Source organism: Muntiacus reevesi, chromosome 12 (genome assembly GCF_963930625.1).
Source record: "Muntiacus reevesi chromosome 12, mMunRee1.1, whole genome shotgun sequence".
NCBI classification, from domain to species: domain Eukaryota; kingdom Metazoa; phylum Chordata; class Mammalia; order Artiodactyla; family Cervidae; genus Muntiacus; species Muntiacus reevesi.
In genome coordinates this window covers 37305827-37313432 of record NC_089260.1, presented here as the reverse complement: position 1 = coordinate 37313432, position 7606 = coordinate 37305827, and the positions used below count along the sequence as shown (strand labels likewise).

General features: G+C 37.7%; 1 pseudogene; it reads right to left on the bottom strand.

Moving 5' to 3' along the window:
• Positions 1-6407: 6407 nt before the first annotated feature.
• LOC136144722 (myelin expression factor 2 pseudogene) lies at positions 6408-7326 on the bottom strand (annotated as a pseudogene).
• Positions 7327-7606: the final 280 nt, after the last annotated feature.

Below are 7606 nucleotides of genomic sequence, written 5' to 3'. Positions count from 1 at the left end.
GTTGCATCAGTACCTCCTAAAATTAGATACGATTGTTTAACTGAACAGGTCTATTTTGTTTTTTTCTGAACAGATCTATTTTTAAGGCTAAGAGACTAATTCAGTGAGATAGTAAAGCAATTTACCAGTTCAGATTGTATTATAAGAAACTTCCACCTCAGGAAAATCTCAGAGGAGGAAACTGATGAGATTCAGGGCATACTACCCCCAAATATACCAAAGTAGCATGTTGATTATTCAGACTTAAAGTTACTTAAGAAACATCTGGTTCAAGAAGAACACTCTCACCCTCTTTGTTCCCTTGAAAGCAGGAAATAAAACTCCCTTGGGAAGGCACCCTCCATGTGCTGGTTGGATGGAAAGCATCCATCCTTATCATTGGGGAAGAGGAATTTGGGGCAGAGGAAGCTGTATAAACAAACTTTGTTACTTCTTCATTAATTTGATACTCAAAATCCAAATCTTGTTTTGTCAATTCATCACTATTGATTCTTTTTTTTTAAAGGTATATAAAAAGCCTGCTTTGGTCATTTCTAGGTCCTATATCCATGAGACCTCTTTAAGTATGAAATTTAATTTGTTTTCTAATGTTAATCTATTTTATATCAGTTTGATTCTTAGACTAGCAAAAAGAACCTAGAAGGGAGGGGGAAATTTTCCCCTCCCCTACAGTAAGCAGAAAAGAAGCAGCCATGGGCAATAGAAGAGTTGAAGCAATAGCAAGTTCCAAATAAGATGAAGATGAAATAAAAACATAAAACAAAGAGTTAAAACTAACAAAAGCAAGGAAAATACTTCTCCTAAATAATGGTGTGAAAGAAAAAAGAAAGAATAAAGATAAAGAAATGGCAAGAGAAATTGAGGAACTATATTTAACAGGAACTATATTGAACTATATTTAACATTCAAGAATGACTTTTGAGAAGTCAGGAGAAGACTCTTGAGAGTCCCTTGGACTGCAAGAAAAGCAAACCAGTCAATCCTAAAGGAAATCAACCCCGAATATCCATTGGAAGGACTGATGCTGACGCTGAAGTTCCGATACTTTGGCCACCTGATGCGAAGATCCGACTAATTGAAAAAGACTGATTCTGGGAAACATAGAAGGCAGGAAGAGAAGGGGATGACAGAAGATGAGATGGTTGGATGGCATCACAGACTCAATGGACATGAGTTTGAGCAAGTTCCGGGAGATGGTGAAGGACAGGGAAGACTGGCTTGTTGCAGTTCATGCAGTCGCAAAGAGTCAGACACGACTGAACAACTGAATAACAACAGCAGCAGCAACAACGAGAGTACTATTTTTAAGGTCATCCTTTAACCTAGCTTCCCTGGTCTTATGGTCAAGTGAGGCTACATTACAAGTCTAGGTACTAAAAGAGAGCTAAGTTTAATTAGCATGGACCTATGCCAACAAAGGTCTGTCTGGTCAAGGCTATGGTTTTTCCAGTGGTCACGTATGGATGTGAGAGTTGGACTGTCAAGGGTGAGCCCCAAGAAGGGCTCTGCTTATCAGATTTGCACAGACACATTTGCTGACACGTGCCCGATGCCTGCTCCTTGGAAGAAAAGCTGTGACAAACCTAGACAGCATATTAGAAACCAGACATCACTTTGCTGACAAAGGTCCATAGAGTCAAAGCTATGCTTTTTCCAGTAGTCATGTATGGATGTGAGAATTGGACCATAAAGAAGGCTGAATGACAGAGAACTGAGGCTTTCAAACTGTGGTGCTGGAGAAGACTCTTGAGAGTTCCTTGGACTGCAAGGAGATCCAACCAGTCCATCCTAAAGGAGAACAGTCCTGGGTGTTCATTGGAAGGACTGATGTTGAAGCTGAAACTCCAATACTTTCGCCACCTGATGCGAAGAGTTGACTCATTGGAAAAGACCCTGATGCTGGGAGGGATTGGGGGCAGGAGGAAAAGGGGACGATAGAGGATGAGCTGGCTGGATGGCATCACTGACTTGACGGGCATGAGTTTGAGTAAACTCCGGGAGTTGGTGATGGACAGGGAGGCCTGGTGTGCTGCGATTCATGGGGTCATAAAGAGTCAGACATGACTGAGCAACTGAACTGAACTGAACTAAGAGGACCAAACAGAACCAAACAGACCAAACAGAGGACTAAACAGAACCAGCCTGGAAAACTTAATCTCACTCTCAGGTAATCACAAACTCCTCCTTTTGCTTTTTTTTGTTTTTTCATTTTTTAATTTTAATTTTTTTATTGAAGATAATTGCTTTACAGAATTTTGTTGTTTTCTGTCAAACCTCAACATGAATCAGTCATAGGTGTATATAGCCCCTCCCTTTGAAACCCCCCTCCAATCTCCCTTCCCGTTCAACCCTTCTAGGTTGACACAGAGCCCCTGTTTGAGTTCCTGAGCCACACAGCAAATTCTCATTGGCTTTCTATTTTACACATGGTAATGTAAGTTTCCATGTTACTCTTTCCATACATCTCACCCTCTCCTCCCCTATCCCCATGTCCTTAAATGTATTCTCTATGTCTGTTTCTTCATTGTTGCCCTGCAAATAAGTTCTTCAGTACCAGTCTTCTAGGTTCTGCATATATGTGTTAGAATATGATATTTTTTCTTTCTCTTTCTGATTTACTTCACTCCGTATAATAGGTTCTCAGTTCATCCACCTCATTAGAACTGACTCAAATGTGTTCCTTTTTATGGCTGAGTAATATTCCATTGTGTATACATACCACAACTTCTTTATCCATTCATCTGTCGATGGACATCTAGGTTGCTTCTATGTTCTAGATATTGTAAATAGTGCTGCAAAAAAAAAAAAATGGGATGCATGTGTATTTTTCAATTTTTTTTCCCTCAGGGTATATGCCTAGGAGTGGGATTACTGGATCATATGGTGGTTTTATTCCCAGGTTTTTAAGGAATCTCCATACCGTCTTCCATAGTGGCTGTATCAATTTACATTTCCACCACAGCACAAGAGCATTCCCTTTTCTTCTCCAGCATTTATTGTTTGTAGACTTTTTAATGGTGGCCATTCTGATCGGTATGAGGTGATGTCTATTGTAGTTTTAAAAACTACATTTGCATTTCTCTAATAATGAGTGGTGTTGAGCATCTTTTCATGGGTTTGTTAGCCATCTACAAGGCTGCTTTGGAGAAATGTCTGTTTAGGTCTTTTCCCACTTTTGATTGGGTTGATTGTTTTTCTGGCATTGAATTGTATGAACTGCGTGTATATTTTGGAAATTAATCCTTTGTCAGTTATTTCATTTGCTATTATTTTCTCCCGTTCTGAGGGTTGTTTTTTCACCTTGCTTATAGTTTCCTTTGCTGTGCAAAAGCTTTTTAAGTTTAGTAAGGTCCCACTTTACTTTTGCTTTTATTTCCATTACTCTAGGAAGTGGGTCGGAGAGGATCTTGCTTTGATTTATGTCATCAAGCGTTCTGCCTATGTTTTCCTCTAAGAGTTTTATAATTTCTGGTTTTACATTTAGGTCTTTAATCCATTTGAGTTTCTCTTTGTGTATGGTGTTAGAAAGTGTTCTAATTCCATTCTTTTACACATAGATGTCCAATTTTCCCAGCACCATTTATTGAAGAGGCTGTCTTTGCCACATTGTATATCCTTGCCTCCTTTAATAATAAGATACCCATAGGTGCTTGGGTTTGTTTCTGGGCTTTCTATCTTGTTCCATTGGTCTATATTTTTATTTTTGTGCCAGTACCAATCTGTTCTGATGATTGTAGCATTGTAGTGTAATCTGAAGTCAAGAAGGTTGATTCCTCCAACTCCATTCGTCTTTCTCAAGACTGCTTTAGCTATTCAGGATCTTTTGATTTTCCATATGAATTGTGAAATTTTTTGTTCTAGTTCTGTGAAAAATGCCATTGGTAATTTGATAGGGATCGCGTTGAATCTGTAGATTGTGTTTGGTAGTAGAACATGGAATATCTCTCCATCTGTTTATTTCATCTTTGATTTACATCATTAGTGTCTTATAATTTTCTGTGTACAGTACTTTTGTCTCCTTAGGTAAGCTTATTCCTAGGTATTTAATTCTTTTTGCTGCAATGGTGAATGGGATTGATTCCTTTATTTCTATTTCTGATTTTTCCTTGTTAGTATATAGAAATGCAAGTGATTTCTGTGTACTGATTTTGTATCCTGAAACTTTGCTAAATTTACTGATTAGCTCTAGTAATTTTCTGATACTATCTTTAGGATTTTCTACGTACAGTATCACATCATCTACAAACAGTGAGAGCTTAACTTCTTCTTTTCCAATCTGGATTCCTTTTCTTTCTTTTTCTTTTCTGATTGTTATAGCTAGGACTTCCAGAACTATGTTGAATAATAGTGGTGAAAGTGGACACCCTTGTCTTGTTCCTGATCTTAGGGGGAATGCTTTCAGTTTTTCACCATTTGCTGTAGGCTTATCATACATGGCCTTTACCATGTTGAGGTAGTTTCCTTCTATGCCCATTTTTTTTTAAGAGTTTTAATCATAAATGAGTGCTTAATTTTGTCAAAGACTTTTTCTGCATCTATTGAGATTATCATATTTTTTTAATCTTTCAATTTGTTAATATGGTATATCACATTTATTTGTGTATATTGAAGAATCCTTGCATCCCTTGAATAGACCCAGTGTGATCATGGTGTATGAGTTTTTTGATGTGTTGCTGAATTCTGTGTGCTAAAATTTTGTTGATGATTTTTGCATCTATGTTTCTCAGTGATATTGGCCTGTAGTTTTCTTTTTTGTGTGTTATCTTTGTCTGGTTTTGGTATCAGACTGATGGTGGCCTTGTAGAATGAGTTTGGAATTGTTCCTTCCTCTGAAATTTTTTGAAATACTTTTAGAAGGAGAGACATTAGCTCTTCTCTAAATGTTTGATAGAATTCTCCTGTGAAGCCATGTGGTCCTGGGTTTTTGTTTTTTGGGGACACTTTTGATCACAGCTTCAATTTCAGTGCTTGTAATTGGATTGTTCATAATTTCTATTTCTTCCTGGTTCAGTCTTGGAAGATTGAACTTTTCTAGGAATCTGTCCATTTCTTCCAGGTTGTCCATTTTATTGTCATATAGTGTTCATAATAGTCTCATAATCCTTTGTATTTCTGCACTGTCTGTTGTAACCTCTCCTTTTTAATTTCTAGTTTTGTTGCTTTGATTCCTCTGTCTTTTCTTCTTGATGAGTTTGGCTAAAGGTTTGTCAATTTTGTTTATTTTCTCAAGGAACCAGCTTTTAGTTTTATTTATCTTTACTGTTGTTTCTTTCATTTCTTTTTCATTTATTTCTGCTTTGATCTTTATGATTTCTTTCCTTCTACTAATTTTGTTTTTCTCTTTTGTTCTTTTTCCAGTTGTTTTTTGGTATAAAGTTAGGTTGTCTATTCGATGTTTTTCTTGTTTCTTGAAGTAGGATTATATTGCTGTAAACTTCCCTCTTAGAACTGCTTTTGCTGCATCCCATAGGTTTTGAGTTGTCATGTTTCCATTGTCATTTGTTTCTAGAAATTTTTTGATTTCCCTTTTGATTTCTTCAGTAACCTGTTAGTTATTTAGAAACATGTTGTTTAATCTCCATGTATTTGAGTTTCTCACAGTTTTTTCCTTGTAACTGATATATAGTATTGTAGTGTGGTCAGAGAAGATGCTTGATACAATTTTTTTAAATTTACTGAGGTTTAATTTGTGACCTAAGATGTGGTCCATCCTGGAGAATGTTCCATGTGCTCTTGAGAAGAAGGTATATTCTTCTGCATTTGGATGGAATGTCCTGAAGATATCAATGAGATTCATCTCATCAAATGTATCATTAAAGACTTGTGTTTCCTTATTCATTTTCTGTTTTGATGATCTGTCCATTGGTGTGAGTGGGGTTTTAAAGTCTCCTACTATGATTGTGTTACTGTCAATTTCTCCTTTTATGTCTGTTAGTGTCTGTTTTATGTATTGAGGTGCTCCTATGTTGGGTGCATAGATATTTACTATTGTTATGTCTTCCTCTTGGATTGAGCCCTTGATCATTATGTACTGTCCTTCCTTATCTCTTGTAATCTTCTTTATTTTAAGCCCTCTTTTGTCTGATATGAGGATTGCTACTCCAGCTTTCTTTTTCTTCCCATTTGCATGGAATATATTTTTCCATCCTTTCACTTTCAGTGTGTATGTGTCATAGGTCTGAAGTCAGTTTCTTGTAGACAGCGTATATATGGGTCTTGCTTTTGTATCCATTCAGCCAGTCTGTGTCTTTTGGTTAGAGCATTTATTCCATTTACATTTAAAGTAAGTATTGATATATACATTTCTATTGCCATTTTCTTAATTGTTTGGGGTTGATTTTTTAGATCTTTTTTCTTCTCTTGTATTTCTGGACTATATGAGTCCCTTTTCATGAGAAACAGACTTGTCATCCATCCATTTTCACATGCATAGGTCTATCAAACAAAAACTATACCATTGAACATAGAAATTGCTTGAACTGCTTCAATTGCTTATTCAAAATTGACTGTGCCCATTCCTCTGCTCTTGCCATCTTTTTCTTTAATATCTGCCTGCTTTACAGTTCCAGCTATGCTGAACACTTCCTTTAGCTTCTTCCAACCAACTTTGAAGTCAAGATTAGCAACAAAAATTGTGGAATCAAGTCTACAAGCAACTTACTGATAACCTTAGGAGGAATGCTTGGTTTATTGAGAATGGAAGGTGGTAAATTCATCAATCCTGATCCCATATCGGGTACACGTCCTCCTGGAAATGATCTTCGTGTTCATTGCAATGCCCTAGGAGCATTTTCTCCAGTATGTTCCTCTTTAATATTCAAAGGTCTTCCAGTAATATATATTTGTTCATTGTTTCTAGTGCTTTCTTCATAAATTCTTCATCTTTAAATTCAACCACACCACAACCCCTTGATTTTCCTTCCGCATCCTTAAAGAGCTCCACGTATGTAACCTCACCAACTTTTTCTCTCATTAGAGCTTTAATAGCTTGCCATTTCATGTCATATGGGATGTTGCTGATAAAAACTCTGTTAGGATTTGGACCCGTCTTTCTTCACTGCCTGAATTCTTATCTTTTGAGTAAGAATGAAACCTATTGGCCTTCTTATTTCCTGTTGATTTTTCTCTTAATTCAGATTTCTCTTTGATTGAGTCATCATTCTTCATTTTAATGCCATTGGAGCTGCTGCTGCGCTGCGAAGGCTGCTTCTCCTGCTTGGGCGGGTGAGGTTTTTCCCGAGGCTCACCCAGCAGCTCCAAGAGGTGCCGATGCAGGTTGTCATAGCCAGGGCCCATAACCACCTCGGGCTTGTCGGCGTCAACCATCCCGCCACCAGAGCCTACACCTCCGCTGCCTGCGCTGAGGGGCTCCGACAACCGCTCCTCCTTTTCAGTTCACTTCTTTGGCGTTATGAGGTCAGACTGTGCGGATTGCCTACTGCCTGATTAGTGGTGCTGGATTTAAATCTTAGGGAAAAGTGCGTTTTGACCCTACATTACTCTGTACATTACTTTGACGACCCTGATCGTTCCGTCCTCGAGGGAAAAGGGAACCAGGGAGCTGACGCTAAGTGATTTCAACAGGTTAGTCGAACAGGATTCCAAA